This window comes from Montipora foliosa, chromosome 3, assembly GCF_036669935.1.
Source record: "Montipora foliosa isolate CH-2021 chromosome 3, ASM3666993v2, whole genome shotgun sequence".
Classification (NCBI taxonomy): domain Eukaryota; kingdom Metazoa; phylum Cnidaria; class Anthozoa; order Scleractinia; family Acroporidae; genus Montipora; species Montipora foliosa.
Genome location: NC_090871.1, coordinates 64482707 through 64494952, shown reverse-complemented (window position 1 = coordinate 64494952; position 12246 = coordinate 64482707). Strand labels below are relative to the sequence as shown.

The 12246-nt window shown below is 38.7% G+C and overlaps 1 protein-coding gene across 3 annotated transcripts in view; it reads left to right on the top strand.

Annotated features, from left to right (window-relative positions):
• The first annotated feature begins 7660 nt into the window (after nt 1-7660).
• The window catches only part of LOC137997945 (E3 ubiquitin-protein ligase MARCHF2-like), a 37666-nt gene continuing 33080 nt past the window's right edge, over nt 7661-12246 (top strand). For 2 of the 3 annotated variants that reach the window (XM_068844281.1, XM_068844278.1), the window contains exon 1: nt 7661-7874. The gene's annotated coding sequence lies outside the window, so the exon portion shown is untranslated. Of the gene's footprint in view, nt 7875-9380; nt 9508-12246 lie in introns of those variants that run through there. The other variant, XM_068844280.1, reaches the window with a different exon arrangement.

Genomic DNA, 12246 nt, shown 5'->3' with positions numbered 1-12246 from the left:
CCATAAGTATAAAACGTAAAAATGGCTTGCTTTAAAATCAGAAAAGAACCAATTCACTGAATTCACCGTTGCTGTTGAGAAAAGTGTATGCCAGGCAAAATAAGTTGCGTCTCGGCAGCCTGAAAGTTAAAAAATAATTTGACTGTGTTTAAATTAACAAATACACCAATACATCACTAACGTTTCATGCTTAACCGGAGAATTATGTGCGAAGGTGTAATAGCTGTTGAGTTTTATTCCTCAGTTATCGAGTTCCATAAGTATAAAACTTAAAAATGGATTGCGTTAAAATCAGAAAAGAACCAATTCACCGTTGCTGTTGAGAAAAGTGTACATGTATGCCAGGCAAAGACAAGTTGCATCTCGGTAGCCTGAAAGTTAACTGACAAAATAATTTGCCTGTGTTTAAATTAACAAATACACCAATACATCACTAACGTTTCATGTTTAACCGGAGAATTAGGGAAGCAGATGTTCGAAGGTGTAATAGCTGTTGAGTTTTATTCCTCAGTTATCGAGTTCCATAAGTAAAAAACTTAAAAATGTATTGCTTTAAAATCAGAAAAGAACCAATTCACCGTTGCTGTTGAGAAAAGTGTATGCCAGGCAAAACAAGTTATATCTCGGCAGCCTGAAAGTTAAGAAATAATTTGCCTGTGTTTAAATTAACAAATACACCAATCCATCACTAACGTTTCATGTTTAACCGGAGAATTATGTACGAAGGTTTAATAGCTGTTGAGTTTTATTCCTCAGTTATCGAGTTCCATAAGTATAATAAAACTTAAAAATGGTTTGCTTTAAAATCAGAAAAGAACCAATTCACCGTTGCTGTTGAGAAAAGTGTATGCCAGGCAAAACAAGTTGCATCTCGGTAGCCTGACAGTTAAGAAATAATTTGCCTGTGTTTAAATTAACAAATACACCAATACATCGATCACTAACGTTTCATGTTTAACCGGAGAATAAGGGAAGCAGATGTTCGAAGGTGTAATAGCTGTTGAGTTTTATTCCTCAGTTATCGAGTTCCATAAGTATAAAACTTAAAAATGGATTGCTTTAAAATCAGAAAAGAACCAATTCACCGTTGCTGTTGAGAAAAGTGTATGCCAGGCAAAACAAGTTGCATCTCGGTAGCCTGACAGTTAAGAAATAATTTGCCTGTGTTTAAATTAACAAATACACCAATACATCGATCACTAACGTTTCATGTTTAACCGGAGAATAAGGGAAGCAGATGTTCGAAGGTGTAATAGCTGTTGAGTTTTATTCCTCAGTTATCGAGTTCCATAAGTATAAAACTTAAAAATGGTTTGCTTTAAAATCAGAAAAGAACCAATTCACCGTTGCTGTTGAGAAAAGTGTATGCCGGGCAAAACAAGTTGCATCTCGGTAGCCTGAAAGTTAAGATATAATTTGCCTGTGTTTAAATTAATTTGAAATAAAGAGAATAAAGAAATAATTTTCCATTTTTTAATTGCATGATGCTGGCCGTTGTAAACCGTGTTTTAGAAAATATTTCAGATTGATTTACTGTGCCTCTGGATCGACTCTGGACTATTTTGACACATCACTCAAAATATTAATTTAAAGTAATTTGAGTTATTTGTCGTCATTAAAACTTTATGACGAAGTCGGCCCAACAAATGTGTCGAGATTAACACCTCTCTCTCCCTTTGTCTCTCGCTCTGCCTTTTAGTGAGAGTCTTGTTACAACTCCCACTGAGATTTCGGTAATCGTTTTTTTTTACCCCAGCGACGACCCACATTCCTGACCCAAGTTAAGCTCCTCATGTTAAGTCAAAAGACATGCCTCCCGATTACGTAAATGAAAACAACTGATAGGTGTTCCGAGCGATGCTGCACAAAAGGTAAGCGGACTCTCGGAAGAAATTGCCAATGAACAGCATAACTGCAAGTCTTGAGCCCTCTTTGAATAATATATACATAATTTATGTCTGTGAAGTTTCGGTCTTGACAAGGGTCTTGACTACATCGGGGTTGTTTAAAACCTGATTTCACATACAGCGCATGCGCAGGCAACAGGCAACAAACGCTGAAGATCTCATCCCCAGAGCCTACGTTACCATTGTTCAGCGGAACGGGGATCGTCACAGTACTTACCCAATTTAAGTACATTATGATAAGGGATACATAAACCACTTACCATCGTATGTCTTGTTCTCAACCATACATAATAATAATAATAGTAATAATAATAATAATAATAATAATAATAATAATCATCATAATAATAATAATAATAATAATGATGATGATGATGATGATGATGGACTTTTACGGTGTCAAGTCTTGTAGCGCTGGGGCACTGATTGCATGGGGACACTCTACATTGAAAGGAACTCAAGTTAATTCAAATCAAATCAATAAAAGGTTGATTTTTGTGCAAAAGGGAAAACCGGAGTACCTGGAGAAAAACCTCTCGGCCGAGCAAACAAGAAAACCAACAAACCCAACCCACTTCTATAAAGCCGAGGTTGGGAATCGAACCGAGGCCATCCTACTGGGAAGCTGGCCATTATTCCTTTACGCATCATGATAATTTTACTTTAAAAGATAAATTTTGCGAGAACAGATGTACCCATAATAATATTTCACATAATTATTGACATTTGGAGTTAATGGGCCATTTTAGAAATATCAAATATTCAGCTTGATAGTGAGGCAGTGAGGACAAAAGCAATAGAAACACGTTGGAATTTATAACGTGAAAAATATTTGCATACCATCCACTCATTTTCCATTGTCTTTGTCCTCTAAACCTCTCTTTCAAGATGAATTTTAATATATGGAAATAGGCCTTTTGCCAAAGGGCATTCGTAGTGAAACTAACTCTAAGACAAATGTAAGGAATTTCCTAATGAAATAGTTTTGGTCTAGGGTTGGAGTAGGGACATGGGGCAATTTTAATTTATGTGTAGATGTACATCGTTTCAGGGTAAGTAAGGAACCATTTAATGTTAATGAATAAATAAATAAACAAACAAATAAAAAAGATTATTTTGCCCTGTTGTCAAAATGCAACTACGATAGAACACGTACAGAGCACAAAACTATTGTTAGGTATACCACACACAAAACGTTGATGTTAGTAAACGAATTGATAAAGATCCTGTTACCACCGCGAAAAGATTGAATGGTTGATGCGTCGAGCATCAGCCCTACTTCGGACGACTAACTGATTGTGCGTTAGACCGTTGTCAGAGCATTGGGAGTAAAGGAAAATCACCAACGATATACTTAATTTAATTAAAACAATTAGTAAAACTCTACAGATCTAAGTAAAATACACGGTCTACCACAAAACTTAAAAAAAACTATTCTAATAAATCATTATAAAAACTACAATTAAAAAATGTCGCATTCCTTAGTCATCTAAAAAGTAAATTCTTGTGAAAAGGGGTTCTAGACCGTAGAACACATGTGTGGACTGATCTTAGAATTTCAAAACATCTGCGTGTTCTCATTAAGCGAAGATATTGCAATGGCATAAGACTCGCCGTTCTTACGGGAAAGTTTGTCCTCTAGGTTGCTCAGAAAAAAGTTTGCATTCTTTCCCCATTTCTCCGTTAGGGCCAAAAACCTGAAAAAAAGTCATTCGTATAGCTGCTACATGCGGTGCTGTTATTAACTCTGAGGCAGCGTATTGCCGCGTAGGACTTCAGCTTTCAGGTCTGGTATACGCAGACCCCCTTATGCTGGCGGTAGGGAGAATAGTTCTCTTAACTCATCAGGGAGCGGTTCCGTCTGGCCAAAGAGAACTGAAAGGAAACTAAACATAGAGCGGTAACCAGGGTAGGACATGTCATGCTAAAATGTAAAAACGTTCTCTAGTAAAAAAGATTAAAAAACATAAGCTCTCGGCTATACACTGATAGACCAGAGAACGTTTTTACATTTTAGCATGAAAGGAAATTGTCGTTGATCGCTTCATCAATCGGATCGAAATATCATAGAGTCAATAGCTCGCATAAAATATGCAAATTTCGATTCGTAGCCCTTTGCGACGGCAATGTAGGGTTGACTCTGCGATTTCAGCCAGCAACTCGTTGTTTTCCCTCCACCTCTGCACTTTTCCACTTGTAGACTATTTTTTTGCTAAGGCCAGATGAACAAAGGGGAAGCGATGGATCTTGGGAGATCTAACAAACAAATAATTTGTAAAGTAAAAAAATAATAATACTGCAAGGCTGGTTGTTCGACTGTGAGGATATATATCTATTTTTTGATTTACCAATATTTCGTCAGGCACAGCCTGACTTCTTCAGGGAGTTAAATGATTGACTTTTCCACTACAATATTGGGAGGGAGTAAGTTCTGGTTTGTTATCGTTGCAAGGGCAAGCATAAACGCAATCACAAAGATCGCTTATTTCGCTTTGAAAACGGGCCTGACGCAAGCACGAGCACGAGCGCAGGATCAAAATTGTTCATTTTGATTCCTCGTGCGTGAGCTTACGCTGGCATTCGATTGTGCTGTGTGAAAACGGGACACAAGCTAATATATGCCGTTTTCCGCTTATGACGTCGAACTCGTGCTTTCAAATTTCATTCAGAAATGTACAAAGGCTTAAACCAAGAAAAGAAATCGGAAAAGTCATTTTAGGCCTTTGCACATTTCTGAATAAAATTTGAAAGCATGAGTTCGACCTCATTAGCGGAAAACGGCATATATTAGACTTATTAAAAGGGTGTATAATGTTCGTCCAATGGGCAGTTCCAATCTCGTTCCCAGGGGCTCTCGTTATCCTAAGGTCTGGGAACGAGATTGGGGCATTTCCGAAAGTAACCACGTCATTTCTGAGACTGCGCAAAATAACCAAAATTGCACGAGCAGGTACGGGCAGCCATTTTGATTTCTATTGTTTCGAAAGACATTATATGTTCAGGGGGCGAATTAATATGCATTTCCCCCTAGGCATCATCCCATAATAGCTATTTGAAACAATACAAATCAAAATGGCCGCCGTATCTGCCATGTTATGTTGCTGGCCAAAAGAATCGCAGCCTCTCCGACACGAGACTGTAGCTATATAGAGAGTCTGCAGACGCAAACGCGATGGTTGCACACATAGGCTAATTGTCAAATTTGTCTGGTTTTAGTCTCATTCAAAGCACAGATACAGAGCATACAGACTACAGGCCATTGTTTTTAATTTTCTGACCTATAGACACACGAATGCACATTGTAGATAAACGTTCTCTCCGAACCTGATCGAAGCACGCGTCTGTCTGACTAGACGTCTCCAGATAGGAAATAATTATTGATATTAGTGCTATTATCTGTCCTTTTTTAAGACATCGTATATAATGACCATTTTAAAGACAATCATTAAACATGCTATTATTGCGCTTGTCATGCCTCAACCAGCAGCTATGCGAGACATGTAAGAAGCAGAAAAAGCACAGATAATTTCTCGCGCTTTCTATTTTTCTCGTTAACTTTGGAGAATAAATTTAACGGTATAAATTTACGCCATCTATTTGGATGAAAGACTGTTAAAGATTTGACGATTCTCTAACTTAACGCCTCGTTAATCAATTATCGAACACTGGTATAAATACATGAGAAAACATTTCACGTGATTGTTTCAGTAATGCGACGCTATCAAAAACATGCTAACATTTATATTTCGCCTCGTTTCAGCGGGAATTAACTGAGTTCGTACCTCCACTGGATGCAGATTTAATTTTGTCAGGGAAACGGGATCCACTTCCAAGCTTATATCTAAAGGGGTATTTGCTGAACGAACAGTATTTCACATCTGCACTAATTTAGTGAAATTTCACTCTGTGTATGTGTTCCGAGCTCAGTAAAGTCCTTCCTTGCTTCACGGCCTTTGCTGACGGCTGCATATATGCTTCTACCCCATCCTGCCCTCTTCTCATCCTTCTTTAAGGCTACTGAGAAAAGGAAGACTGACAATCGATTCTATGGTCAACTTTTCTCTTCATCTCGTTGAGACATCGTCTTCTTCCTCTCGTGTAGTTTAAGCGACTTCGAGTTTCAGCCTCCACGTGTAATACGCCTTTTCAGCTAGCTCTACTTTTCTCCCCGACAAAACAACTCCTCTTTTTTTCAGAAACGTTTTTAAGTGATCCACCTTCCACTTAGAAAACAGCTGTATTGACATCTCTTTCGGACGCCATTGAAAATGTTTGTCCCCCAAGAGACTATGTCACCAAGTAATTATCCCATCATTCTCTGTGCGCGTGTAAAGATGGCTGACATCGTGAATAAGGTCTATTGGTACACGGTATTGTTTGGGTGTCATAAATCACGGTAGTGCCATGGTAGATGTCTTAGGTAAATAGCCGGGCGCTGAAAATACATGTGGTTACTTGTAAAATACTAAACCCAGAAAGATTGAAGAAAGTAAAAGGGAATCGAGATACATTGGCTTCGAGGGTGACATGGTACTCATTTTCCAGTTCCCTTCTTTGCACCTGAAGTTTAAGCGTATCTGAGTTTTTGACACCTTTCCACGCCTAATTTATTCGGAATTCAAGTGCTGTCGAGCGGGGTTAGTATCTAGATGGGTGACCTCAAAATGTACGACTTGCTGTGTCAGAATCATAGCATCGAAAATTCTATTTTAACGCTCGATGCGAACTAAGCAAGGTACAGATTTTGTTAGCCTGCTTTATACAAAACGAATATTGATAAAAAAAAAAAGAAAGTAAACAGTTTTTAGGAAGTTTACAGGAAGTGTCGATCTAAATTGAAATATAATTTTTGCCATCAGCAACAACATTTTCGACGTGAAAACAACATAAATCTTGAACCGCGAATATACAAAATTACCATCGGCGAAAAATATTTTGGTAGATTTTTGCTACGTTCAATTTTTCTATCGTACTTTGGCTGTTATTCTCCTAGACGAGGCTATTTATCACCAGGTAATTCCATCATTTTGGAAATAGCAGCTGCTTTATTATTCATCAGCGTCACAAATTCTTGCCAATTTTGGAGTTATGCTGCGGGCCTATTGTCACCCCGGACTTACACTCTTACACTCTTTCACTCTTACACTCTTCCACTCTTACACTCTTCCACTCTTACACTCTTCCACTCTTACACTATTCCACTCTTACACTCTTCCACTCTTCCACTCATACAACCCGGTGACATAGTGTGTAGTAGTGCACTTACACTACCACAAAAACTCAATATCGCATGGCGATTTTTGCTGGATAATCATGCATGATTTAACTTGATTCAATTAATTCTTTTGACCGACTTGGGTCAAACCTAAAAAATAACAAAAGCGCGTGGCACAGCAGACCGTAATCTTATTAGTTAAGGAATGGCGAGGGGGTTGTTGAGGAAACCAATTATGTCATTCATTGTTGTCTTTTCTAACGTTCTTTGTCAGTATCTGCACTTTAAACATTATTAACACAAAGACTTGCCAGATTGTAAATATGCCAAGAAAATGACATGACGTGAATCTCCTTAACGCTTCAGTATTAAGTCAATTTATTGTGTAATTATATTTGTGGTGACTTTATTTTCTGGTACTTTCTGCAATTTAACACTCCGGCTGTTAAGAGTTTGTCGCACACGAACAGCTATAATCTGAACCAAGATAAAGCGCGTTTTTCGTTTGCATATATCTGCGGATAACTGCATGACCACAAGTACTGAGATACTGATAAAAGCGGTTCAATTTACATTTGAAAGGTTGAATTTCCGTTAACTACCTGGTGGCCAACTTCATTAGCAACAAGTTGCTACGAAATTTGAAGAGCCGCCTTGCTGTTGCCATTCCACAAGTTGAAGACCATCAGTCGCTCGCCTGCGGAGGACGGCCAATCCTTAACTTGATCCCCATTTTGTCAAGCGCGAATAAGGTAAGGAAATACTTTACTCTTTATATGCCACTGTCAATCAGAGATCTTTCGAATCCCTGGGAGCCAAGAGTTAGTTCCTTTACTGCTCCGCTTGTTACGACAGCACTCGTTCGCAATTTCATAGTTGTTGTTCGAGGATAGAACGCACTCTCCCTTATCCAGGATAGGCACGCGTGGGATTTCGCCCCTATATAAATTTTGATAGGGTACCCTTCAAAGTTCAGGCATCTAGTTTGTCTACATATATACTGAAGGAAAATAGTATGCCTCTACTATAGTTTTTAGGTTTCCATTTTTTTGGCAATTGGATCGGGTTAAAATCTAATACCAAACCGTCTGATAGACAAACCGTCGTTACCTAAATTACTTTATCTTATTTTAATTTTTGTCCTTCCAAAAATAGACGTAAAAGAGAAGCCTATCTAAACTTAATTCTTGTGTGCGCACGCAAACGAATGTCGTGGTTTGTTGGGACATCATGTTTTCTCTTACACGGTTAACCGTTTATCCCACAAAAAGGACCACCACGCGAAATTTATGTGTCATCATTTCGTGATTTAATGGCAAATTTTGTGCCGAAAAAACGCCAGAGGGCTTTTTCTCTCATACGGAAACTGTCTACGGTCCACAGCTTACAGATAAGACGAAGTGGAGAGACAAAAGCTCAAGGTTTTGTTTCACAATAATAGATTCACGTATAACACTAGGATGAACAAGTTGCGTCTATTTTATTGAAGTGAATCCGCTTCTTTTCTTTTCAAGGGTGTTCAATTTAAGTCGTCGCCTCTACCGAATTCTTGAGCACAAAATGTTTCAGTGGTTTTTATGTGACGTCATCATGTGTTGTCATGTTTATGCGACGTCTATCTTGGTGTCGCTATAATGAACTGAAAAAGACGGTTAGTTTTGTTTCAGTCGTTAAAACTTGAACTTTTTGTATTGCTTAAGTCAAAAGACATGCCCCCCGATTACGTAAATGAAAACCACTAATCTTTTGATGCTACGCAAAAGGTAAGCGGACTCTGGGGAAGAAATTGCCAATGAACAGCACAACTGCAAGTCTTGAGCCCTCTTTAAATAATTAACAATTATTCGCCGAAGGCGAAGTGCATGATTATCGGTGAATATTCACCGATAATCACTGAGCCTGAGGCGAAGTTTTTTAGTATAAATACACTGGTAATCATTTCAAAAAAGAGGGGAAAAAAAAACATTTCAAGGCGAAAATCATCTTCACTTTCAGTGGCAAAACGACTACTGGCAGCCATTTTGTCCGTCGAGGTCATTATCGGCTGATAATCCGAGATAGTGAGCCAATGAGAGCGCGCGATTTTGTATAATCACCTGTGTATTTATACTAATTAGCAATTATTCGCCGAAGGCGAAGTGATTATCGGTGATTATAAAATTCTCAATCTGGGATAATGCAATTCTCGTGCTCTGATTGGTTCACTCAATCTCGGTTATCAGCTCATATACCTTGGTTTGACCTTATATGGTAAATGATTGATCTAAGTGTTGCCAAGCTAAACGTTTTTTCGCCGGAGAGCGAAATTTCTCTCTGAAGAAAGCAAACAAAAAAGTTTTTCTGGACAGCTGGGTTAAATTCCGACGTTTAGAAGTACGCGAAAAGGTAAGGAAATGTTTTTGTGACGAGCCTGCGTCTGTCTGACCACAAGGTGTTACACGACATCGCATCGGTTCTCATCAACTTTTTTTGATTTCGCTCGGATTTGCTCGCTTTTTTCGCTCGCATTTCGTACTTTCTAAACTTTTGGAGTTTAAAGAAATTTAATAAAACAATTATTCCATTCGCGCTTGTTGGATATGAGACTGGTTATAGCCAACGAGGCGAGTAGCGCCGAGTTGGCTATTTACCATCTCATATCCAACGCGCGCTCATGGAATAATTGTTAAATAGCCTTTAAAGGCTATAGACTGATTGACCAGAGAACGTTTTTACATTTTAGCAAGGAAGGAAATTGTCGTTGATCGCTTCATCAATCCGGCGGATCGACATATCGATAGAGTCAATAGTTCGCATATAAAATATGCAAATTTCGATTGGTAGCTTTTTGTGACGGCAATGTAGGCGGTATGGGGTTGAATCTTTTGCGATTTCAACCAGCAACTCGTTGTTTTCCATGGCCACTTGTAGACAATTTTTTTTTTTGCAAAGGCCAGCTGAACAAAGTGGAACCGACGGATCTTGGGAGATCTAACCAGCAAATAATTTGTAGATTTAAAACAAAATAATACTGCAAGGCTGGTTGTACGGCTGTGAGGATATATATATATTTTTTATGATTTACCAATATTTCGTCAGGCACGGCCTGACTTCTTCAGGGAGTTAAATGATTGACTTTTCCACTACAATATTGGCAGGGAGTAAATTCTGGTTTGTTATCACTAGCAACGCAGGCAAACGCAATCACGAAGAGTGCTTATTTCGCCTTGAAAACGGGGCTGAACGCAAGCACGAGCTCAAGCGTAGGATCAAAATTTTTCCTTTTGATTCCTCGTGCGTGCGCTTACGCTTGCATTCGATTCCGCTGTGTGAAAACGGGACGTAACGCAAGCTCAGCGCAAGCTATGATGTTCGTCCAATGAAAAAGACCCGTTCCAGATTCCACTTGCAGCGCCACGTTGTAAGAGAGAACATGGAACTAGTGTGATTAAGAAAATAACACAAACAGCGGTGATAAACATTGTATTCCAACGCAGTTTTATAAAACTTGACGTTTCGTATGCTAGTCAACACACATTTTCAAAAGTGACCGTCACAATTTTTGAAAACTATATATATATATCGTAATGCGTTGGAATACAATGTTTATCACCGCTGTTTGTGTTATTTTGTCAATAAAGCTACGATGGCCTAAGGACAAGAGTTTATGGAACTAGTGTTTTTTTGTCGCTGCGTCGTGTCCTTGTGCTTAAGCTTGCGTTGTGGTTCGTTTTCACTTGACTCGAATTCTTGAACTTGCATTTATGCCAACCTCAAACCCAGGCTCTCTCTCCACGACGAGGAGAGAGAACCTGGGTTCGAGGTTGCATTTACGCTTGCCCTTTGTTCTTGCGTCGCTAGTGAAAACCAGGCATAATTAACGTTCGAAACGCATTGAATCTTCTACGGTGCTATTTCAACCTTTATCACTTACGGGAAAAATTACTGAACGCTGATTTGTTGAGACGGGAGGCTTTTTTTCTTAATCACGAGAACAACTAACTACAACTAACTTTCTTTGGCAACTAACTACTTCAGCTCTTTGTTGTTAACTGTTTGGTACAATAATTATTGGAAGAGTATTATTTATCCCCACTTTTCGGTGATACCAGCTTGCGAGAGGTTACACATGTTAATTGTTTTTTTCTGCTTAATTGCCTACTATATTACCACAAAAAAACCCTTAATCAGTCTCTTCGTCCTTGCACGACGTTCTTCCCTTCGAAATTTTTTACGATTTCTGTAATATTCATAAAAATAGGAAAACAAAGTGATTTTCACCTCAACTATTTCAAAATAGGTCCATGACAGGATTTTCCAGTTGTCCCAAATCTGATAAAAAATTTTAAAGAGTGTATAAATTATGGTTTTGGGGGAAGCAGCCTCAAAATTAGAGACGTTTGTATGGATTTTTAACTATGTTTAAAAGTCCGTAACTTGATGTCTGCTCGACCTAAAAGCGTCAGACTTGGAGAGATGGTGTCGATTTATCGATTGGTTCAAATTTGAAACTCTCCTTGTTCCCTACGCAATTCCGAAATGGCCCATAACGTCAACCTCGTTCCCAGGGCTTTCCACCGCCGAGGGCTCTCGGCGGTGAACAGCCCTGGGAACGAGGTTGCTATAACGTTTCCGACAAATTTCCAACATCCGTGCGATTGAACCCATTCTCTACCTTGAATTTACGATTATCGTTAATTCTTAATTTGCTCTGAATTGACTATTATCGTTAATTTAGAAGACTGAAAGCTTGATATGGATTATGCGAAATGGTCATATATTTTTGAAAAGACAGCCCAAGTGTATGGACGTAGGACTCGAACCTGGGAATGTTCATTATTAACCCGTCACCAAACCACTTGACCACCACACACCGCTAGCTGCTCAGGGACAATATTTTAAACGCTATTTTATAATGTTGTATCATCAATCGGCAACAAACAACATTAAACACTGCAAATTGTCGGTTTCCAAACTCTACGACAAAGCTCAACATTTTAAGATCAAAGCATAGGCTTAAATTATTAATCTAGCTTAGACGGTTAGGCCTGATAATTTTTCAGCAGCGATATTCTATGAGAGACTTCAATAAATGTGTTTTAGAGGGTGCGGTGTCTTGATCTTCAGTGGTGAAACGGAAAGAAG